We start from the raw sequence: 26,239 nt of genomic DNA on the forward strand, positions 1-26,239 counted from the left end.
GCTGGGACACAGCTAAAGAAGAATACATGGAAAGCTTAGAGTTTAGGCTATGGGGTCAGGCTCTATAGATTGAAATCTGGCTTCATTGTCCACCACCAGAGAGACTACATACATCAATGTGAGATGTTGATAATAGTACATTCCTCAGAAAGTAAGAGGAGTAATTGTATTAATGAATATAAAATGCTTAGCACACAACTAGGCACATGGAGAGCAAGTTAACTATTGTTACTAGTATTTTATTGATGTTGGTAGCTAAATAAAGTATGATATCAACAGTTTGACCTGACCCCAATAAGTAATTATATTAGTCCATTCAGTTCAGTCACTCAGTCATGTCTGACTCTTTTCAACCCCGTGGACTGTAGCACACCAGGCTTCCCTGTCTATCACCAACTCCCAGAGTTTGCATATATATGTAAGTGATTATATACCTTAACAGAAAATGAAGTTACCTGAGGCTTTGTGTGGTTGTGTGTGTGTGGATGTGTGTGTGTCTAAACCTGCATTGCACCCACCACTCTTTGTGAAGCTGGGATGGCCATGTAACTCCTCTGTGCCATTACTCCAATCCTCCTCATTGCCCGCCTCTCAAAGGTACCATGATGTTGTTGTTTTCTGTTGTTGTTTAGTTGCCAAGTCCTGTCGGACTCTTTCATGGCGTCATAGACTGTAGCCTGTCAGGCTCGTTTGTCCATGGATTTCTCGGGTGAATTGCCATTTCCTTCTCCAGACGATCTTCCTGACAATGGAATCAAACCCATGTCTGCTGCATTGGCGGGCACAATGCAATCCACTTGGGAAGGCCCAAAGTACCATATTCCAAGGTAAATCAGAGCTCCATTGGCTATCAGTTTTCATCCTCTCACAGAGGTCCCAGCTGGAGCTCTGACTCTGCTGGGGAGAAGAGGAGGCTGAGAAACAGCTGATCCTTCCTGGGATGTGCGACTAAGGATAGCCGGAAATTCAAGAGAGCAAAGCACAGACAACGCAAGGAAAGTTCTGGTCCTGGAAACTGAGAGGCAAGGACAGAGGGAAACCCTTCTTCAGCAGTTTTTACGCAATCATGACAGAGAAAAAGGATAAAACTAAAGCCGTTCTGAAGATTATCTTTCTATTCCACCTCACTTCTAGCTTTAGATTTTATATTGACAATCTAAGCATTTTTTTGCCTTGAGATAATTTGGCTAGATCAGGGTCTTAGAAAAAAAAAAAAGAATCCTTGCCTACAACGTTTGATCCAAAGAAGTTTCATGAGAAGATGGATGAAATGTGAAATATTTGGATTCCTGGGGCAACTACTATTTAGGTATTTACCTACCTATAGTCCAGGAACTCACAGATAATGCCTCCTACCAAGACCAAAGCATCACTATTTGCAGTTTAAAACTGGCTGATAGTGGAAATCAACTTTACTTGACAGAAGCTTCAGGAGGAAATTGAAGCTCTCATTCTAACAATGTTGGTTAAGAGGTATTCTCCTAATTTTATCTCTGTTAAGTCACAACTAGTGAATTTCCTCATTGACATATATGTTAAAGATACATATATGGGAAGGGTTATATACACAAGGGAAGGGTTTATTTTTAAGTGTCTCCCACATTTTCCTGATTCCCAGAATTTTATATTATTTATAGAAACAATGTATTTGGTATCTGATGAATAAAGTTTAAAGATCCAACTCCATCAATTACTGTGTGACCTAAGTTAGAGCCTCAAATTCCTTATCTGTGAAAATGAGGAAAACAACACATTTATAATTTTGGTATAAAATTTAGAAGCAATTGATACAGTGACTGGTACATTATAGAATCATAAGTAATAATAACTAATATCATAATGTATAAATAATTACAATTGACTGTTGTGAATGAATATAAGTATTTATATTTCACCAACAAATAGTTGGTGAAAATTAAAGGAAGTGTTTGAGCACAGAGCACACATCTGGGTTACATTCTCCAAATATTTGAAACCAAGATACCTTTATCCAAAAACCAAATATCAATTTGAAGGAATTTTTACATCATCTAGAAAGAAAGAAATAACCTAAAACTAATCCTTGTCAGGATCTACTCTAGGCTATAGTACAAAGTATTTAGCCAGAATGCATTTAGAAGAAGGACACTTCTCTACCGTTGGCCTCCATTTTATCTGAACCAGCATTTGTTCTGGCTGGTTAATGTCGATATATATGGATTATTAAATATTTTGAGTTGTATTCCTGACCACTAGTGCTTTGAAAATGCTACTTAATATTTAAAATTTTATCAAAGTATAGATGATGTACTGTGTTGTGTTACTTTCTGCTACACAGCAAAGGGACTCAGTTATACACACACACACACGTGTTGTTTTTCATATTCTTTTCTGTTACGGGTTATCACAAGACACTGAATATAGTTCCCTGTGCTATACAGTAGGAGCTTGTTGTTTATCCACCTCATATATGTCAGTTTACATCTGCTATCCCAAACCCCCAATCTAGCCCTTCCCCACCCTCCCTCCAGCTTGCCAAACACGTCTGTTCTCTATGTCTCTAAGAATGTTTCTGTTTCATAGATATGTTCATTTGTGTCTTAGATTGCAAATGTAAGTGTGATATCATATGGGATTTGTCTTTTTCTTTCTGACTTACTTCACTTAATATGATAATGTCTACATCTATCCTTGTTGCTGGAAATGCACTATTTCATTATTTTTATGGCTGAGTAATATTCCACTGTACATGTGTACCACATCTTCTTTAGCTACTTATCTGTTGATGGACATTAAGGTTATTTCCATATCTTGGATTTTGGTAACTAGTACTGTTATGCATGTATTGGGTTGGTCAGAAAGATTTTATGGAAAAAACTCAAATTAACTTTTTGACCAAATCAATATCTTTTTGAATTATAGTTTTGTCTGGATATATACCCAGGAGGGAGATTTTCTGGATTGTACGACAACTCTATTTTTAGTTTTTTGAAGATTCCCCATACTGTTGTCCAAAAACACTGTTAATCCTCACCCCAAGCCTTTGACATATCATTGTCCCAATTTACAGATGAAGGAGCTATGAAGTGAGGGGGAACATTTATATCCAAGCTGATTTGAAAGTACTCTTCTGGGGCCAACTTTTATTACAAAACAGTAGCAGAGCTGTATGTTTGTCATCTCTGTGTCCTAGTATCCAGGAGAGTCCTGCCAGGGAGTTGGTGCTCAAAATTAGTTTACTCCATTGAAATGAACAGAGGGTTGCTCATCTTTTGGGGGCTGAGGAATATTTCACTTGTCCAGATTCCATGGGGAATCAATTCAGGATTTCATAGTCATACCTTCTGTCCCAGGCTACAGCTTTAAGAATTTGAAGATTCCACCATGTTTAATAAGCTTCCCCGGTGGCTCAGTGGTAAAGAACCCATCTGGGATGCAGGAGTCATGGGTTCGAGCCGTGGGTTGGGAAGACCCCCTGGAGAAGGGCATGGCAACCCAATCCAGTATTCTTGCCTGGGAAATCACATGGACAGAGGAGCCTGGTGGACCACAGTTCATGGGTTTGCAAAGAGTCAGACACAACTGAGCAACTAACACACACCATGTTGAATACATCAATAAATGCAACTGCAGAAAATTTACTTACATTAACCTCGCTCCCGATTATGGTAGAATTTATTCTCAGGAAAGGGGCAAGTACTTCTAGAACTCTACCCCAAGTGAATATGATATTAATGAATATATAACAACTAATGAATATATACAAATATATTCAGAAAACTATTGTTAGAAATAATTAGAAAGTCATAAACTGAATACCTAACAATAGAAGTATGGCTTAATGCAGTCATTATGAATCATTTTCCATTACTTTATAATTTTTTATTAAATAAATATTTTATTCAAGTATAACATACAGAACAGAAAAATACACAAACCTTAACTATGCTCTCAATAAGTTATCAGAGAATTACACTCTTAATCACCATCAAATTTTTAGAAATAAATTATTCCCATTATACCAAAAACCTACTTTATGATCACTCTTAAATACTATCCTCACTTTCTCAAAGATGTCTATTAACTTGACTTCAAATAGTATAAAGGGAAATACCTATTATAAGTAAAAAAGATCAGAACAAATTGTTTATGCAGTATTCTCCTAGTTATGAGATTATTGATATGTAACTAAATGTTCAGGAAATTGCTAGAATGAAATAATGAAAATGTTCTCAGTGATCATCTCAGCAAGCAGATTAGGCATTATTTTTATTTTCTTTTTATTTTACGTTATTCTAATAAAGAAAGTATTGCTATTGCTAAGTCACTTCAGTCGTGTCCGACTCTGTGCGATCCCATAGATGGCAGCCCACCAGGCTTCCCCGTCCCTGGGATTCTCCAGGCAAGAACACTGGAGTGGGTTGCCATTTCCTTCTCCAATGCAGGAAATTGAAAAGTGAAAGTGAAGTCGCTCAGTCGTGTCCGACTCTCAGCAACCCTATGGACTACAGCCTTCCAGGCTCCTCCATCCATGGGATTTTCCAGGCAAAAGTACTGGAGTGGGGTGCCATTAAGTTGAAGGTCAAATATTATGTAAATGGAGTAAAATTTATTACAATTAATTACAAACATGATTTTTTCATATTTACTAGGAGTTGGCATTATTATTATAGTCCTAAAATGTGGAAGGGATCAAAAGTTAGCCTAGGAAGTTAGGCTAGTACATACAATGATATTTAGAATAATATGTTCCTTATTAGAATGTGGTCAATTATCATACACCTTTGGTTACACCATGGACACGAGTTACCATGAACCCCAAACACACACCATGAAACCACATGTGGTATGGAAACCCTCCTAGCTGGTGTGAGTTTGAATTTGCTGCCAGCACAAACCTTCTAAGGTTCCCATCATACTAGCTTTGCCATGTTCCAGATAATTTCTTCCCTATTGTCCTGGCTCCGCTTGGGAAAGAAAAAAGTAGAAAAGATGCTGGAGATCAGGGCAGCAGAAGGTTCTGAGTTTTGTACATCAGTTGAAATACACTAGTGCGTAGACAGCATTTTCTGCATCTTGCTCATAATTAACAAGAAAAAAGTATATTTCTGTTACCTTTGTTTTTCCAGAAGGTAGGTAATGTATTGATGTGAGGATAGAGATGTGGAGAAAATTTTAGTTCTCAAAGAAGCCTTAAATATATGGCTCAGATGGTAAAGAATCTGCTTGTAATGCAGCAGACCCATGTTTGATCTCTGGGTTGGGAAGATCTCCTGGAGGAGGGCATGGCAACCCACTTCAGTATTCTGGCCTACAGAATTTCATGGACAGAGGAGCCAGGAGGACAACAGTCCATGGGGTCCCAAACAGTCGGATACAACTGAGCAACTAACACACACACACACACACACACACACACACAGTCAAGATTAGCTGGATTCCTTTTCATTCCACACTTTCTCCTAATATTTCTTTTATTGCTTGTATATTTATTTTGAAAATAGATTAGAATTTAGTATACAGAGGGGATGGATGAGACCTAGAGGGAATGAAACAAGAACTAAATAGAAAACAAATGGAAAGGAATTCAACAAAAGTAATTCACAATATCCAAGAGAGAAGCTGACAAATTTCCTAATCACAAAAACTTCCCTCTTGGGAAGTCAGTTTTCCCAGAAAGAGCTGGAGAAGGGAACAAATATTTAAATCATTGATGATAAAAGCCTACTCCTCCATCCAGGCAAAGGACCCTGATTCTGCTCTGTACTGTGGAGAATATTCCAGACTGAGTTGTCCAGGTTGCTGAGAAATTGTAAAATTTGAGCTGGGTAAAGGGAGTGGAAATTGTTAAGAGTCTGGCTGAAACCTCATAAATAGTAATGAAGTTAGCAAATCTTAGGCCTCAAACTGCTCTCTCTATTGTCCAGGAAGATACTATTTTTCCTGGAAAGAAAAGCCCAGGATAGTGGAATGTCTAAAAATCCTGCTGTAATAGCCAGACTGTAGAATTTAGTGACCAGCAGTGACCCAGAGTGGTAATTTTTCAAACCCTGACATTTATTTAATGCCTTTAATGTGGTTATGTAAAAGTATTTCACATACACACTATTAATATTTAGGTGCCAGGTGGCTGCTAGGCATAGTGGCTTATTATTTATGAGTCTTTTTCTTCTGGTTCGTGGGAAGATGAGTGACTGCCATTGACCCAAGAAGGATTCCTTTAACATCACCCATTAAATTCTTCAGAGAAAGAATAACAGTATTTTGCAGCGGGTGGTATTACAAAGTATACTAATGTACTAGAACAGAGATCAAGAGAATTGCATTATGGTTGTTCATTTGTAACAAGTAAAAACTGGAAGTGGGTGCATTTGCTTAGCCTCTCTGAGTCTCAGTTTCTTCATCTGTCAAATGGGAATGTTAACAGTGTTTTTCTCAGGGCCACATGCTGTATGCCTGTCAGAATGCTTTGAAAATAGAAAACGCTTAAAACTCATTTTCTACCTCCATTTAGAGGTTTCAGTTCCCTCATATGGAAAAAAAAAAATAGTCATTAGACATGAAATGTCAAATAGTTTCATTTCACCTGATAACCCCAGCCAATTGATATTAATTTCTTGGAGTGTGCCCTGAAAAGGATTTGAAATCCAGTGTGTCTGAAAATGCTAGATAGATTATTCACGTCTGCCTTGGATGAAAAAAGAAAAATGGCTGCCCATGTGGTACTTATTTCCCAACCCCCACCCCAACTCCAAATCCTAGAGTCTCTGATTTTGAACTTGGCCTCTGTGTTTATGAATTACCTGGGGGAAAATTAAGGAAAGCTAATTAGGATCATTGTTACTAGATCTTTAAAGCAGCCCTAATAAAACTGGGCAGAGCCTGGCAATTGCCCTACTCAGCTTAGGGCCTTTTGCTCGCAGACATTGCACAGCAGCTTGCCTTGCTAACTTTTGACCAGTGAAGCTCTAAGTCAATGGCTGGTATTTGAATATTTGCCAGTAAAAACAACCTTGTGGAGTTTTATTACCTTATATATTCCCAAAGGAGTCATGATAAGATCTCTGCTTATCTTATTTCTTTAAATCATTCCACTCACCTTACTTTACTTCTCTGAATTTCACAGGAGGAAGACAAGGAATTATGTGATTGGGATAAATGAAATGTAGTCAACAGATCATTAATAAGTATAAAAAGTAATTTCAGAAATTAAGTGCATCCTCATGTATAATTACTGAATTTACTGAGACTAATGTTTTAAATATTAAGTTCTGTTTTCATGAGTTTTTCACGTTTATGTAAAAATTCTTTTAAATATTATTTTTTAACTACCCCAAAAGGTTTCAAACTTAATGCAGCTATTATGATTAGAATTTATTCTATTCCAGGTGTTGTATATTTACATATGTATAGTTATTCTTAGTGGTTGTGAATATAACAGTTATAATTTTAAATTCTCATTCATGCAGAATTATAAATATTTTCCTGTGTTTTTCATCTTCATTATAAACAGAAGAGGTCATGCTAATTGTAGCATAGTATGTCATCAACGTTTGGATCAGAACTGATTAGCCATTTGCTTCTCATAGAATTTTTATATTGTCAGAGCCATATTATGGTTTGAACTTAGGATTGTCTACACATTCCAACAAGTTATACTACACAGACCAATTGAGCTTTGCTCTTTTACATTGAAGAAAAATATTTTGTGTAGAAAAACAAGCTCCATAGTCCATCATTAATTGTTTAAAAAATTGTTAAAAAAAAATTGTTTAAAAAAGAATATATCCTGGGTGAAATATTTTATATATATCACATTTTGAAATAAATAATTTCATTGCTTTCAACAATGTCATAGAGTTTTGATATAATGAATATAAAGACATTCCTTTAAACATTGTGCCATAAAAAATGTCATCATGATATCTGAAACATTTATTGTCATCTTAAATTTTGTCAACATGACGAGCCAACACCGTTATAGCTATGGATCTCCACTGGGCATTCATGGAGAATTAGTGGAATGAGTTACCACCCCTCTCTCTGGTATACAAGAAACCTCCTAAGTGAACAGTCTATAAAAAGAGGTGAAATATAGTTGAAAAATACAGTAGATTGGTTTTTAAATAAGACAGCTTGGGTAACCTTGCTGTGTGATCATGGCAACGTCATTTAACTTCTCTGTTTTTGTTTCCTCATCATATAAGTGATATAAAGACTCAACTGCTCTTTGAACAGTGTCTAACATATAATCCCTCAACACATTTTAGCTATTGTTATACAAATTTACTCCAAAGACAACGAACCAGGATTGGAGGGAGATAAGATTCCAAGAAAGGCATGATGTTTGTCATTCTGATGGTCTTCTAGTTCATCTTCTAGGAACTCATGACAAACTCTGAGGATGGGAATCTACTGAAATAAATGAAAACAAAAAGAATCATTTTGTGAAAATTTTCAGCTCATTAGAAGAGAAAGTAACCAGGTGACAAAGACAAAGCCTCCCAGGTGGTAGATGAGGACACTGGGATCCTCACATTAGTCAACACGATCATCTTCGATGCTGTCATTGACTAAAATCATTTACAGCAGTGCCTTAATGTGACAAATAACCACACATGCCTATTTGTCACTGGTAGCAAAGAAGACATGATCCTAAAAAGGCTAGAGAGAAGTGAAAATGTAAAAAAGAAAAAATAAATTTCCCAAAATTCTCAGAGAAGAAATTTAGAGGGTCTATTCCTGATGGTAGGGGATTTGCTACTGAGAAATAATGTTTTGTGGCACTAATGTCACCCACAGACAGTTATGATATATTGCACCAAGTTTTAGAGGTGTGAATAGAATAATGGTTTGCTACAAAAGTCCAGAAATTGGTTTATTTGACAAGCATTTACTGAACAGCTATAATTGTTGTTCGAGGCATTGTTTACTGTACCAATGAGAGTTGGATAGGTGATATCATCATAACAAAGTACCCCCAAATCTCACTGATTTATAATAACAAACATCATTCTTCATCTATGACATAGGTCTCTCATGGTAACAATGGCTCTCCTCCGTCATCATCTTCACTTACAAGAGGCAGCCAATGGAGGAACTTCTGTGTGGTATATTGATGGCCTTATACTAGAGAGAAAAGAGAAAGGGTGAAGCACTAGTTGAATGATGAAGCCCTTCTGTGCTCAAGGACTATGTGTCAGCTCCTTCCATGACCCTCTGAATTCAACAGAGCAGGGATATGTGATCTCTTACAGAGTGGAAGACCAGGGGTGGGGGAAACATGAATTTTCAGCCAACAGCAACACAATTGACTTGCCATGTAATCTATCTTGTAGAATTTCATTTGGTCAAATTAGTCTTAAATATGATACTTTTTGGAGTAAACATGCAGACATCAGTGAAAGCACAAATTTGATAGTACAAAGTCAGTGTGCTTTTAAGTGTTAGTTCCTTGAGATTATTTGGAATTGAGGATCATATGAGTTCAGGGCTCAAGGATTCAAAAATATCTCCAGATTCTTTCATCATTTCCCAAAAGCAAAGCAAGAATAAGTAGGATACCAGACATTTATGCAATCCCTATGAGATCATACAGGCTAACAGAGGAAAGTTTTCAAAAGGCAAAAATATCATAGAGTTTCTTTTCAATAAACATTATTCAGTAAATACATCATTCATGGCCTGGAGACATACCTCCTTGGGTTGTGATCCTGGCAGGTATCATAGATTCTACAAGATGGGGCAAGTTATATTCTTACAGAGAAGATCTTCTTTTGGAACACCCAAGGATTACAAAAAGTGTAGCTATCCTTCAGATGAGATTTTATTTGCTGTGTTTCTTGTTCAGTGACCCTTCCTAACTGCACATAGGATACTTTTCATTCTTTTGCTTTGGCCAATTTTATCTTCAGAAATCCTAGATTTCTGTAACTGAATTGATCTTGCCCTTTACTGAATTTATATAGATGAAATGGTCTTGTTTTAGACTTCTGAAACTATTTGTAAACCTCTCCCTTCACATGTTTGAAATAAATGTGAGGCATTAATTCTAGTCAGACAACACTGGGCCCAATTCACTTGGGAAAATGCATTTCAATGTGCAATTTATCATTCAGGGCCTGTCCACTACTCCCTGAGAGTAAATTAGGTACTTTGAAATGTGCATTAAACTCCTCCTGGCTACTAGGTACCATTTAGGGCTGTGGAGCAATAATTTACTTAGTGGTAACTTGGTGACCTCAAAAAGTTTATGTTATTTTGAAAGTTCTTAATTTTCTTCCACAAAATAATTAATGCACTAGGAGGCTGGGTATGCTTATAAATATGTTTCCAGACAGGCAACAACTATTGAATAAATAAATAAGATAGTGTCATCAAGCAGATACAGAAATGAAATGTTGCATAAATGTGTTGTCTATCCTATCCACACAACAGATGTTTATCTCACAAAACAATTATTTCTTTGGATTTCTTTTTATTTATAGGATAGTCTTACATTTTATTGTAATTAGTAATGCTTCATAGCTATAAGGATTTCCAGATTCACATCACTGGTTTTTCCATAGTACAAAGCACATTTATCCAAAGTTAGAATAATGTTCTAAATATCTTGAGAGTTCTGACAGCAACTTATATCCTGCTTCTTCCTTGATTCACAGCAAAGCTTTATCTAGGTTAACTAAGTTGGTTATTAAGTTTCAATACCTCCTACATCAGTTGCTCATTTATTCAGTTCAGCTCAGTTCAGTTCAGTCACTCCATCATGTCCGACTCTTTGCGACCCCATGAATTGTGGCATGCCAGGCCTCCCTGTTCATCACCAACTCCCGTAGTTCACTCAAACTCATGTCCATCAAGTCGGTGATGCCATCCAGCCGTCTCATCCTCTGTTGTCCCCTTCTTCTCCTGCCCCCAATCCCTCCCAGCATCAGAGTCTTTTCCAATGAGTCAGCTCTTCACATGAGGTAGCCAAAGTATTGGAGTTTCAGCTTTAGCATCAGTCCTTCCAAAGAACACCCAGGACTGATCTCCTTTAGAATGGACTGGTTGGATCTCCTTGCAGTCCAAGGGACTCTCAAGAGTCTTCTCCAACACCACAGTTCAAAAACATCATTTCTCCGGTGCTCAGCTTTCTTCACAGTCCAACTCTCACATCCATACATGACCACAGGAAAAACCATAGCCTTGACTAGACGGACCTTTGTTGGCAAAGTAATACCTCTGCTTTTGAATATGCTATCTAGGTTGGTCATAACTTTCCTTCCAAGGAGTAAGCGTCTTTTAATTTCCTGGCTGCAGTCACCATCTGCAGTGATTTTGGAGCCCAGAAAAATAAGTCTGACACTGTTTCCACTGTTTCCCCATCTATTTCCCATGAAGTGATGGGACCAGATGTCATGATCTTCGTTTTCTGGATGTTGAGCTTTAAGCCAACTTTTTCACTCTCCACTTTCACTTTCATCAAGAGGCTTTTTAGTTTCTCTTCACTTTCTGCCATAAAGGTGGTGTCATCTGCATATCTGAGGTTATTGATATTTCTCCCAGCAATCTTGATTCCAGCTTGTGCTTCTTCCAGCCCAGCGTTTCTCATGATGTACTCTGTATATAAGTTAAATAATCAGGGTGACAATATACAGCCTTGACATACTCCTTTCCCTATTTGGAACCGGTCTGTTGTTCCATGTCCAGTTCTAACTGTTACTTCTTGACCTGCATACAGATTTCTCAAGAGGCAGGTACCCCTCGCCCAAACTCAGGGGCAGAGGCCAAGAGGAGCTACCCCACATCCGAGGTCAGGGGCAACAGCTGAGAGAAGCTACCCCACACCAGAGGTCATGGGCGGGGCTGAAAGGAGCTACCCCATGTCCAAGGAGCAGTGGCTGCACGGGCACAGGAGGGCCGAGAGGAGCTATTCCATGTTCAAGGTTAGCAGGGGCAGCTGTGAGGAGATACCCCTCGTCCAAGGTAAGAGAAACCCAAGTAAGACAATAAGTGTTGCGAGAGGCATCAGAGGGCAGACACACAAATCATAATCACAGAAAACTAGTCAATCTAATCACACGGACCACAGCCTTGTCTAACTCAATGAAACTAAGCCATGCCATGTGGGGCCACCCAAGATGGGCAGGTCATGGTGGAGAGGTCTGACAGAATGTGGTCCACTGGAGAAGGGAATGGCAAACCACTTCAGTATTCTTGCCTTGAGAACCCCATGAAGAGTATGAAAAGGCAAAATGATAGGATACTGAAAAAGGAACTCCGCAGGTCAGTAGGTGCCCAATATGCTACTGGAGATCCGTGGAGAAATAACTCCAGAAAGAATGAAGGGATGGAGCCAAAGCTCATTTATTAAAGTGCCTCAAATTAAGCTTCATCCACTAAGTTAAGTACAAGTTGTATCCTCTGAATCTTGCTTTCACTTGGGGAGAGAGAATTACTGATAAAAAGAAATACAGCATTCATCTATTCTAAGGTGCAAAGATTTTCATATGTTGATATCTCTAAAATTTGGATATGTCTTATAATTGATCTGCCTACATTTCTTTGGTAGCACCTTTTTCTCTCTTATTGTTATAAAGTGATGGTACGTTTTGTAACTGATGGCATATTGGATTTTTGAAACGTAAAAAGGCAGTATATTTTAGAATTTTGAAGACAAAGACCTGAGTAAAATATCTCTGAGGCTTCTCAGGTGGCTCAGTGGTTAAGAATCCACTTGCCAAAGCAGGAATTGCAGGAGACACAGGTTTAATCCCTGGATGGGGAAAATCCCCTGGAGGAGGAAATGGCAATCAACTCCAATATTCTTGACAGAGCACCCTGGAGGGCTACAGTTTATGGGGTCACAAAGAGTGGGACGTGACTGAGGGACTGAGTACGCTCACAAGAAAATAGCATAAGACAAGCAGAAGCTGATAATGTTTTCATACCCATTTCAACTATACTGTCCCTCTGAAGATGAGTTTATTCCCACCAACGTGTTTTGTAAATGTTTGAATGGGGCAGAAATTGACCATTATATAAAAGGAAAATGTGTGTGAAATTTTGAGGAAATATATGTGTACCATAATAAAGCAGCAGAAATATTTATTGTAATAACTAAAGATTATTCTTACTACTCTCCAACTAATGGGAGTTGAAATACTGACTTGCCAGTGAAGCAGAGTTTTGGTAAGACACACTGATCCAAAAAACTTGTGTATACAATTAATATATATCTTTGGTCAGAAGAGACCCATAAGGGAATGTCTTTTTCAGAAAAAATTCTACTCAAATCATTTCAATTGCATCTACTCTGGACCTCTTTGGATGAACCATCAAGTTCACATGTCAGTGACAACAGAGACAGGCAGGTAGAGGCATAGGAGACAAGAAAAACAGAGAAAAAGAAAAAAGGAAGGAAAGATAGAAGGAAAAGAAGAAACAGAAGAGATTACATGTAATCAAGATATGGAATTCCTCAAATTATACCCTTGATGTTACCCTGAATTTAAAAAGATATTCGCCTAAATATTCTACACATTTTTATTAACAAATAAATACTAAAAAATATATATGCTCAATTCTGTTAGTAAAATGTGATGCCCATTAGAGTTTGTTTGCTATATTATCCTGAAGTATCAACAAACACCTGGAAATCCCACTTCTGATACACAAAATGTCAAAATTCCAAAATGTGATTTCATGAGTATTCCAACACCAAGCTCCCTGAATAGGGCACTTTTCAGGAAAGATTTCATTCAAATTTAAACAGCTATGTCATAATTTTCAAATGAAACATATATAGTTGAACATCTTGTGAATTTAAGTCCTAGAGTACAGCATAACTGTAAACTATTATATGATAACAACTATTTTCTGTATCTATATACCTTGATAGCATTGTGAAGAGAGAAGTTAAGATGTGATACACATGTAATATGGAAGATCCTGAGACTGAGGCCTCTGTACTGTTCCAACCAACATCACAACAGATTCACACTGAAGTTGAATGTGAAATATGCATTTGAACTCTGAAAACTTTAATAATATTTATACATCTATAAATTCTACATTTGCCTGAAATTACTCTTCAGAGTCTGTTTATAATCTTTAATTTATAGAGTTAATTGAAATGATTAAGAAAATCCCAACTTCATTGGAAATTAGGGAAAATAATATAATTAGTTTTTTTCCTTTTGATTCACTTCTATTGACTCTATTGATCCATCTGTACCTTGTGAGTATGACCAGGATCTGGAAGCATGCAGTAAAAACTATTAAGTTTGAGAAACGTGGCCCTCAAACTTTTATTTATACTTGCAACCTTTTAAACATCCAGTTAATTACATTACATTCATAAAATAATGATAATTATATTTCCTTTTATAGTTATCAATAGGATTAAATGAACTCATCTATACAAACATCTGGCACATCAAGTATGTTCAATCATCGGTTGGTTAAAATAAGTCCCATATAGCCAAAGAAGTGACTTAGCAGCAGCAGCCAGAGAGTAGTAGTGGCAAGGGCACCCCACTCCAGTACTCTTGCCTGGAAAATCCCATGGACAGAGGAGCCTGGTAGGCTGCAGTCCATGGGGTTGCTAAGAGTCGGACACGACTGAGCGACTTCACTTTCACTTTATACTTTCATGCATTGGAGGAGGAAATGGCAACCCACTCTAGTGTTCTTGCCTGGAGGATCCCGGGGACAGCAGGGCCTGGTGGGCTGCTGTCTATGGGGTTGCAAAGAGTCGGACACAACTGAAGTGACTTAGCAGCAGCAGCAGCTTACTTTTTAGTTATGTGGTAGAGTCTGTTGCTGCTGCTACTAAATCACATCAGTCATGTCCAACTCTGTGCAATCCCATAGATGGCAGCCCACCAGGCCCTGCTGTCCCCAGGATTCTCCAGGCAAGAACACTAGAATGGGTTGCCATTTCCTTCTCCAACGCATACGTGCAGGTTAGAGTCTACTTGATGATTTACTTCTACTTTCTCCTTCCCTGGTGGCTCAGACGGTAAAGCGTCTGTCTACAATGCGGGAGACCTGGGTTTGATCCCTGGGTTGGGAAGGCACCCTGGAGAAGGAAATGGCAATCCATTCCAGTACTATTGCCTGGAAAATCCCATGGACAGAGGAGCTTGGTAGGTTACAGTCCATGGGGTCACAAAGAGTCAGACATGACTGAGCGACTTCACTTTCACTTTCACTTTCTCCATAAATTTCATAAATTTCAGTAACTCAACTCAATAAATATTTATTGAATGATGTGATAGGTCTAGCTGCTGCTGCTGCTAAGTCGCTTCAGTTGAGTCCAACTCTGCAACCCCATAGATGGCAGCCCACCAGGCTCCCCCATCCCTGGGATTCTCCAGGCAAGAACACTGGAGTGGGTTGCCATTTCCTTCTCTAGAGAACAAGGGTTCATAGAGAATGTTGACATGTCAATAATATTCACATGAGAAGAACCCTGTACCCCTGTTTTACAGTTTTAGCAAGAAGTGTGGATTTCCTTATGACAAAAGTGTGGTGAAGAAGATGAATGATAGTGGGTACCATAAAACCACTGATGAAAAACATTCAGAAAAGATGAGCCTGAAGATACTAGTGAAACATAGAAACAGCATCCATAATAAGATGAGGAGAAAACCACAAAAGGTATATTAAAATTCAGATAAATTCTAAGATAGCTTAAAGACAAGAAGGCTAGGCAAATGTATCTGGAAGAAATATATTCAAATGAAAAGCTTGATCACCTTGCTAATTTGGTAGGTTAAAAAACAAATAAGCTAAAATCCACATTATCTTTACTGTTAGTTAGTTCAGTCACTCAGTTGTGTCCAACTCTTTGAGACCCCATGGACTGCAGTACACCAGGCTTCCCTGTCCATCACCAACTCCTGGAGCTTACTCAAACTCATGTCCTATGAGTCAGTGATGCCATCCAACCATCTCATCCTTTGTCGTCCACTTCTTGTCCCGCTTTCAATCATTCCCAGCATCAGGGTCTTTTCAAATGAGTCAGTTCTTCACATCAGATGGCCAAAGTGTTGGAGTTTCAGCTTCAGCATTAATCCTTCCAATGAATATTCAAGACTGATTTCCTCTAGGATGGACTGGTTGGATCTCGTTGCTGTCCAAGGGACTCTCAAGAGTTTTCTCCAACACCACAGTTCAAAAGCATCTTTACTGTAGCAGACAGCTAATCAGATATCTAATTTTAGCTTAGTTCACATATTAGGGTCAACGGTCTTTAGGGGAGAGAAACTATCCTTTCTTGCTTGAAGTCTTAGATTCATGAGGCATGATATGATTTATTTTATTGATAAAGGAATGTGAGATGACCTTGAGGGAGTAATAAAATGACTCAAGAATCTGTAGGTCATAAGGAGACTCTGATCACACTCTTTCAGTGGCCCTGACCCCCTCTTCCATTCTTCATCTTCTCCACCTTCCAAAATCACCATATCTTCCTCTTATTTCCTACCAAACAAATGATCTTTCACATTTGGTTCCCGTAGAATTACATCTTCTAACCCAAACCAGAATATCAGTAACTTTTCAAAAATGACATTTTTTTTCCTGCATGGAAGAGAAATCCTAGTGCAAACTGTTAAGATAATTCTATGTTTGAGACAGACTCATAGATACAGAGAATAAACTAGTGGTTACCCAAAGGGAGAGGGTTGGGGCTTTAGGCAAAATAGGTGAAGGAAATTAAGGGCAAACTTCTAGTTATAAAATAAATAAGCCATGCGAATGTGATGCAGCATGGGGAATATAGTCATTAATATTATAACAACTTTGTATGGTGACAGGTAGTTACTAGACTTATCATGGTGATCAACACATGATGTCTATAAATGCCAAATCACTATTTGTATACCTGACGCTGATATAATATTACACATCAATTATACTTCAATTAAAATAAAAGGAAATGAAGACAATACTGTGTTCTCTATTTGAGCACTCCAGAATACATTACAAATTGTAGTAATTCACGTATCTTCCTTTTTCTGTTGGCTTAATCGTAAAGCTTTAGAAGGTGGGGGATGAAGAGCAGCTGACCTCAGCTATAAATTATGTGACCATCTATCATCAACTTGTGAATCAAGGTCATGACCAGAGTGTTGTTTGGTAATAACACCCTTGATAATGACACGTGGAATAGTCAGTTATCCAGCCTTTCTAAAGATCTCTCATCTTCTGTTGCCAAAGCTTCATCCTTTTTTTAAAAAAACACAGTAAAGTTTAAAAAAAGAAAATAAAGTTTACAAACATTCTAATAAGGAATTAGGAAGACAGGAGAGCTAGTATTTATCACCCTTAAAGAGCAGGTGATATGAAAATTACTCTCTTTTTTCAGGAAAAAATGTATAGTAAGGAAGGTGGTCATGGGGGGAGAGCACGTGGTGTAAGTGACCATGAGGATGAGAGAAAGGGGAAGAGGCTCAGTGCCTATCAGGAGTGGGAGATCTGGAAAGCGGGAAAGGTTTCTAATGTACATGTGGGCTGTCTAAAACTCCTTCAACGAATCTTTAAAATTTAAGTTTTCTTCAAAGAGCCAGTAAACACTGCTGTTCCTTTATGTGTTGTACCACATAAAGATTAGACCATATGGCACCTCAGGTGTTTATGGGATGCAAATTTATATATAGGAAGGTGTTTTTATATATGTATATACATATTATTTTCAATGCCAAGTTCTTATTTATCCTTACATTTTCCACAACACCAAGCATAGTATTTTGCATACGGCAGGTACTCAATAAATATTCACTAAAGTCACACAAATAAGTATGGTTCTCAAACTAGTGTTTACTAACCTGGAAGCATTGTGATATGCTGGAAAGAATATATGTCTGTTGACATGAAAACATCTCAGCTATACTCCTTGGCTTATTAAACTCGATGGTTTTGGAACCTTTAGCAAGTTCTTTCTCTTTCCTAGAATCTCGTTCCTTCTTTGGATCATAAGGGCATTGACTGGGTCATCTCTCATTGCCTGTCCAACATTCTAAGTCCAACACTGTACACTTATAAGTTTCCAGGTAATTTTATTTGGCGTAGATATCATAAGCATTGTGTAGCCCCGGATTCCATCTGTTCTACTCTAGAGTTCTTCAAGTCTATATTTGGTTTCCCATTGTTTATTGTTTTAAGATAAACAGCTGAGATAATACTGTGAAAGAAGGGTGATGAAAAGCACTAGTTTAGAACTCATGTGGTGCGTGCATGATAAGCTTGTCACATTCGACTCTTTGTGACCCTACGGACCATAGCCTGGCAAGTTCCTTTGTCCACAGGATTCTCTAAGCATGAATACTGAAATGGATTGCCATGCCCTCCTCAAGGGGATCTTCCCAACCCAGGGATCAAACTGGCTTCTCTTACATCTCCTGCATTGGCAGCCGAGTTCTTTACCACTAGTGCCACCTAGGAAGCAGCCCCCCACCCCGCGTTGTTTAAATGACCAGAGGTGATGAAGTAGCCCCAGTAACAATAAGAGCTATTGTACATTCATTGTTTATTGTGGGTCCTAGGCACTGTGCTGGTCATAAAAGAAACATTTTCTTTTCTGCTTATAATAATCCCGGTCAGTGGGCTTCCCAGGTGGCTCAGTGGGTAAAGAATATGCCTGCAAAGCAAGAGACACAGGAGACATGGGTTCAGTCCCTGGGTTTTGAAGATCCGCTGGAGGAGGGCATGACAATCCACTCCAGTATTCTTGCCTGGAGAATCCCATGGACAGAGGAACCTGGTGGGCTACAGTCCCTAGGATTGCAAAGTCAGACATGACTAAAGTGACTGAGAAGGCACACAGGCAATCCTGAGAAGCGGGCCTCATTGTTTTAGTGGCAACACTCCTTGAAATAAGTATAATAATCACAAGAAAGAGTGCTGGTGGTCATCTGGGATTAGGGGTTATGGACAGGTTCTATTCTTCCTTAGATGGTAACCCATAGAGTCACAGCAAGATATTGTGCAACTATCCCAAATTCAAATTTGTAAATATGCTGCTATGAGTAGTTTTTGCAAGGAATTGACATCTCTAAAAAAGCAACTTTAAGAATATTTTAATAGATCTTACTTGTGCTAATGAATTTTACGAGATATATCCTTTGTCCTATTTTCATCTGGTTCTATTAGAATTAGCTCTTTCTTACAAGTAAAAGAACTAAAGATTTATTGTCCTCAGAACATGTGGAAATTAGAAAATGGACTAATGGAACCCATTAATATCCTTTCAACAATTAGATGAATTGTAGATCAATACAGTATATTAATAGAGTCAAACTGATTTATATAAATATCCCATCGGGACAGCCTCAGGAAGCTAGCAGTAGTGTGAATTGTCTTGAAAAAGCAAGAAAGTCTTACTTACAAGACAAAGGCCTCTTTCCTATCTTGTATTTTAACAATTTTGAAGTGACAAGTGAAAATAAGCTAATCTATCTTGTTTAATGAAAACACACCACATCTTATTGAAAAACATCTAAGTGTAGCAAAGTGAACAGCATTCTTATAATATTAATAATAAATTAGTTCTTTGTTGTGTATTCCACAGTCAAATGTATGTATTATTTTAAAAAATTATTTTAGTAATAATTCTTATTTTAGTTTAAATATCCTTTTTGTTTTCAGGATGCAAGAAATTCAGAATAAATGGACTGATTAAATATGATTGATATAACAGTTACCCTCCCCTGTACACATTCTCCATAAACCTCTAAGTCTAACCTCAAAGATTAAAAATAGAATTCCAAAGGAAAATTACTGCAAAAGTACTTTGTGCTAAACTGGCATCAGACATAAAAATAAAATAATGTCTGTAAAGTTTAAGGGACTAATTAAGATTGTAATGTGGCCTCATTCCTAGGAAAATATTAGGACTCGTGATTCAAGAAGCCCTGTGTTTCACAAATTAAAACAAAAACTATTGAGATAGTTCATCTATTAAAATGTTCCAGGATTGAAATTTAATGAAAATCTTTAATTAATTTATATCTGAATTTCATTTTCTCATTATCAGTGAGAATCATTAGGAAAATAGAGAATGGTATGAACTGCCCACATTCCCATAAAAAAAGAGGTCAAAAGGTAGAGCATGGCAGTTCAGCAAGAAAAAGAAAACAAACTATAAATTATCTTCTGCAGAAGGACAGCGTGTTCAGCCAGACACAACAGGTTTTCTTTCTTTTTCTTTTTTTTATTGCTTACGATACTCTGGCACCCCTGCTTATGAGCTTAGATCTACAAAAGCATAGCTGGGCATTGGGTATACTCAGCTCCAAATGAGGAGTCAGGACACATCTGTTCACACGTTACTAAAAGGAGATGGGCACAACTGTAGTAGACATTAGACCCTGTACAATTTGGAGCAGGATGTAGAATAAAGAAGTCGGCTTTAATTCTGGAAGAAAGGGGGAGAAAACCCCAAACATCCTTTTCCATTTACATTGACAGCAGACAAAAATGGAAAGCAAAAAAGAAGCCCAAGATAAGGAGAAAGCTGTTTCTTATTATTCTGACTCTTAAGAGGAAAAGAAATAATGTATATTGGGTCAACATGAGGTATTGATTGTCATATCACTGATTATGAATTTAACTGCCATTAACATAGATGCTAGAAAAGCTTTCATTGACACTCAAAACAATTCAGTAACTTAAATGCCCCTTAGATCCCCCTGCAGCTTCCAAAGACAAGGTTTATGAAATTACATAGTGCATATTCAAAAGCATCAAATGAAAGATAGCTGAGTCATGATGGTCAGTAAGAAGGTAAATTTGCCCTTCCCAATTGTGACACGATTCTAAGAACATCTCTATTCATACAACTGAACACTCAGTGACTGCTTTAATTCTTTGAAGAGGCTGGAAAGAATTGACAGCACAAATCAATGGGTACAAACACAAGCTCTTCCCAAAATGAACCCACGAAGGGGGTTGTTCATCAAACTGGCTTTTGATGGTTTCTCTAAAAATCTAATCATTTCCTCAAATTCTTAACAGGGAACATGTAGTTAAAACCAGAAGAAATTTGAATATTGCCAGCAAAGTTTTCTATGAAGAATTTCCTCATTTAAAAATTTTTAACAGTAACACAAAATGAAACAGAAAGAAAGGAAAATGTTGAGAAGAAGCACAGGGTATTCAGAAGAAATAATACTAACTTAAGGAAGCTTAGGGGCTTCCCAGGCAGCACGAGTGGTAGAGAGCTGGCCTGCCAATGCTGGAGATGTAAGAGATGCAGATTTAATCCCTGGGTTGGGAAGATCCTGTGGAGGAGGGCATGGCAACCCACTCCAGTATTCTTGCCTGGAGAATTCTATGGACAGAGGAGTCTGGTGAACTATGGTTCATGGAGTCACAAAAAGCTGGACGTGAGTGAAGTGACTTAACATGCATGCAAGGAAGCTAAGGCCCCGATACCCAAGGTTTGCTTAGGAAGGACATTTCTGCCTTCTCAGTTCTTATAGAACTGAAGGTGTTTCTTCTGAGAGAAAAATGGAGGAGAACTCCAATTTTTTGGAAGAGGACTTCCCTCAGATTCTGCATACATTATTTTAGCATCCTGACTCAGTGTTTAAATCATATTTTTAAAAAAATCAAATCTCTTTTAAAAATGAATAAAATAATACCTAATATGTGTAACAAGTGTAATGTCAAAGGCAACATGCCCAGGGTTTTGAAGTACTACCTATTTGGCTCACCACGAGAGTCCTAAGAAGAAGGTACAGTGATTGTCCTGCATTATAAAGATGTGGTAAAATATCCCCCAGGAACAGATTTATGAAATAGTCAATCAGAGATGTATTTTCAACTTTTAACAAGTCTCTGGACCCCAGTTCTGGTCATATTACTTCCTGGGACTGTACTATGAATACAGTAGCTCCTAGGCCATGAGTGGGTCTTTAAATTAACAAAAATTAAACTTAAAACTCATTTCCTTAATCACAGTAGCCACATTTTAAGCATGCAATAGCTACTGTAATTTATAGTGCAGATAGGACATTTCCAACGTCACAGAAAATTCTTTAGACATCACCACCTGAGGATATTGGTTTTCCTTTGATGGTGCTGTCAACTTTCTCTTCCATTCCTTACAGTATCCTAAACCAGCATTAATCCAAGAAAATACTTTGATAGGCTGTGATGAATCTTTCCTTCCACCTCCGAGGAAAGGCGCACCATCCTCTTATCTGGAGAAAATTGTTTGTATCCCACTTCTCAAAACAAAACTGTTTTAGTTTCTAAAAAAATGATTAGGAATGAAAGCTTAAAATTTTTATCAAATAGAAATGTGATGAGTACTCTCTGGGAGTCAATGTAGGCTTTTCACCAAACCATCTGTATGATCTTTGACGGCTCAGAAAGTAAAGCAAGTAAGATTATTATGAAGTATATTTTATGGTGATGATGTTATTTTGGCTTCACATAAAATAATGATGAAATTTCACTAGGGAATGCAGTTATGTGCATTTCTGCCTAAAATGATATAGTAGGACATTCTGAGTCTAAGAACACACATCAGAGAATAATCAGAATGATTCAGTGCTAAATCACGACAAAGAAATATCCAGTCTTGGCCTGAATCCTATAGACAAAAAGAAGATGTTAAGGAGTATCACAAAGGTAAATGAGATCCAGAAGGGAGCAGAACAGGTTATTGACAATAATTTTCCAATAATGGCAGGTCAATATAATGTTATTAGTAGTGTAAATTGCTAATCATTAAATTTGGAAGTGTTAGGCAGTATATTCAAAATCAAAGTTCAAACATAATTAAGAAATCAGTTGAGGTAGGACTTCATTTGTGCTTTTTGAAGGTAGAGAAAGCAAGCACCCAAAAATACTGACAGAACTAAGATAATGATTTCAACTGATCTAGGAAAATATGTGAGGAATGAAATGAAGACTCAGTACTGTTGGCTAACATACTAGCTTACTTGCAGTTTTCAGTCCCAAAGTGAAGATATTGTACTATCTTATGAAATAAACCATTACATTGAGTTTTTACTTTGAATAGTGGCACAACTTTGTCATGCACATACAAAAAATTTTAGACTCATAAAATATTCTTATTGAAAGAAGCTTTGGGAAGTTCTCTAGCTTAACCTCTAAATTTTATCAATCAGGATCCTAAGACCCAGAAAGGGTCAGTAATTCAACTATGGTCACTTAGTTCATTGGCAACAGAGTTGGGGCTAAAACCATGGCACCGGATGAATAATTGCAGCCTGTGTAGTAGGCAGCAGCAGCAACATTTCTGTATGTGTCTGAGGACCCAGGTAGTTTGGATGTGGTAGATGATCTCTAGGGTTCTTTCAATGCTAGCATTTTGAGAAGTCTTTTTTCAATCAAAAATAAACTTTAAAATTTTTATTTTAGAATAAATTTTTTAATAAAACAAAATAACAAAATATTTAAAGTCACCATTAAAGGAAAGCTAGCATGCCCACTCCAGTACTCTTGCCTGGAAAATCCCATGGATGGAGGAGCCTGGTAGGCTGCAGTCCATGGGGTCGTGAAAAGTCAGACACAACTGAGCAACTTCACTTTCACTTTTCACTTTCATGCATTGGAGAAGGAAATGGCAATCCACTCAGTGTTCTTTCCTGGAGAATCCCAGGGAGGAGACAGCCTGGTGGGCTGCCGTCTACGGGGTCGTGCAGAGTCGGACACGACTGAAGCGACTTAGCAACAGCAGTATGCCCATCTTAGATCTTGCTTTAGAAGGCACAGATATTACATATTGGAAATGCTCTGTGTAGCACACCCAGCAACCATCTCCTTAAAAATAGTAGCCATGTCTCTTTCATTTTTGTATCCTAGACCTGGAACAGTGCCTAGAACATGAAACATATTAGTTAAATTGAATTGACCTCAATTATAGAGATGAGGAAACCCAGGCCCATTTTCTGGCTGGAAACTTGTCTTCTATCAATGTAACTTATGCATTCTCAACTGAGATAATGTTGCCCCCAGAGTGAAAATTGGTTCTTGAGGGGCAAAAAAATCTAAGTCTTATCATGTATAAAATATAGATATACAGAGAGTACATTAAAAGATATACAGTATGCTGCTGCTGCTGCTAAGTTGCTTCAGTCGTGTCCAACTCTGTGCGACCCCATAGACTGCAGCCCACCAGGCTCCCCCGTCCCTGGGATTCTCCAGGCAAGAACACTGGAGTGGGTTGCCATTTCCTTCTCCAATGCATGAAAGTGAAAAGTGAAAGTGAAGTCGCTCAGTCGTGTCCGACCCTTAGCGACCCCATGGACTGCAGCCTTCCAGGCTCCTCTGTCCATGGGATTTTCCAGGCAAGAGTACTGGAGTGGGGTGCCATTGCCTTCTTCGATATACAGTATAGCTGGGTATTAAAATTTCATAAGGGAGGGAAAACTAAAAAGACTTCTATGATTCTGGCGCCAAGCGCCCGGCTGCACGCAGGCCGGGCGCGACCCGCTCCAGGGACAGTGCCAGGTGGGGAGTTTGACTGGGGCGGTACACCTGTCAAACGGTAATGCAGGTGTCCTAAGGCGAGCTCAGGGAGGACAGAAACCTCTCGTGGAGCAGAAGGGCAAACGCTCGCTTGATCTTGATTTTCAGTACGAATACAGACCGTGAAAGCCGGGCCTCACGATCCTTCTGACCTTTGGGGTTTCAAGCAGGAGGTGTCAGAAAAGTTACCACAGGGATAACTGGCTTGTGGCGGCCAAGCATTCATAGCGACGTTGCTTTTTGATCCTTCCATGTCGGCTCTTCCTATCATTGTGAAGCAGAATTCACCAAGTGTTGGATTGTTCACCCACTAAAAAAAAAAAAAAAAAAAGGCTTCTATGAGGACAAAAGAAAATTTAAGATTGAGAAACACTGGTCTAAGCCTGTAGAAATTTCATGAAGACAATACACATCACAAAATCAGAGGAAACATACCAATATTTTAGACTGATCCTTTTTTAATTTTTATTTTTATTATTTTTAACACCAAAAACATTTTGGATTGGGGTATAGCCAATTAACAAAGTTGTGGTAGTTTCAGGCAAACAGCAGAGGGACTCAGCCATGCATACATATGTACCCATTTTCCCCCAAACTCCCCTTCCATCAAGGCTGGCACATAACATTGAGCAGAGTCCCATGTGCTGTACAATAGATGTTTGTCAGTCATCAGTTTTACATGTAGCAGTGTGTATGTGATCTTCTCAAAGATCATAAGCAACCATAAGTTCATTTTCTAAGTCTGTTAATCTCTTTCTGTTTTATAAGTAAGTTCACTTGTACCTGGGTTCAATCCCTGGGTTGAGAAGATCCCTTGGAGAAGGGAATGGCTACCCGCTCCAGTATTCTGGCCTGGAGGATACAGTCCATGGGGTCACAAAGAGTCAGACGTGATTGAGTGACTTTTATTTCCACTTGTATCATTTCTTTTTAGATTCCACATGTAAGGATGTCATATGATATTTCTGCTTCTGGGACTTACTTCATTCAGTATGACACTCTCCATGTTCATCCATGTGCTGCAAAGGGCCTTATTTCATTCTTTTTAATGGCTGAGTATTATTCCATCGTATGGATGTACCACATCTTTATCCATTCCTCTGTTGATGGATATTTTGGTTGCTTCCATGTTTTGGTGATTGTAAACAGTGCCACCATGACATTGGGGTACATGTATCTTTACAGACCGTGCTTTTCTCTGGATATATGCCCAGGAGTGGGATTGTAAGGCCAAATAGTAGCTCTATTTTTAGTAAGGAATCACCATACTCTTCTCCATAATGACTGTACCAACTTACATACTCACCAACAGTACAGGAGGGTTCCCTTCTCTCCATAACCTCTCCATCATTTGTTGTTCGTGGATTTTTTTATTTTGGCCATTCTGACCAGTGTGAGCTGATATCTCACAGTAGATTTGATTTACATTTCTGTAATAACTAGCAATGTTGAACATCTTTTCATGTGCCTATTGGCCATCTGTAGTATGTCCGCTTTGAAGAAATGTTTAATCACGTCTTCTGCCCCTTTTTTGAGTTGGTTGTTTGTTTTGATGCTATTAAGGATCATAAGCTGTTTGTAAATTTTGGAGACTAATCCCTTATTAGTAATATCATTTGCACATATTTTCACCCAATCTGTGGGTTGTCTTTTTGTTTTGTTTATTATTTCCTTTGCTATGCAAAAGCTTTTGAGTTTAAGTAGGCCACATTTGTTTATTTTTGCTTTAATTTTCATCATTCTGAAAGATGAATCAAAAAAGATGTTG

The sequence above is a fragment of the Bos indicus x Bos taurus genome, chromosome 8, assembly GCF_003369695.1.
Source record: "Bos indicus x Bos taurus breed Angus x Brahman F1 hybrid chromosome 8, Bos_hybrid_MaternalHap_v2.0, whole genome shotgun sequence".
Taxonomy (NCBI): domain Eukaryota; kingdom Metazoa; phylum Chordata; class Mammalia; order Artiodactyla; family Bovidae; genus Bos; species Bos indicus x Bos taurus.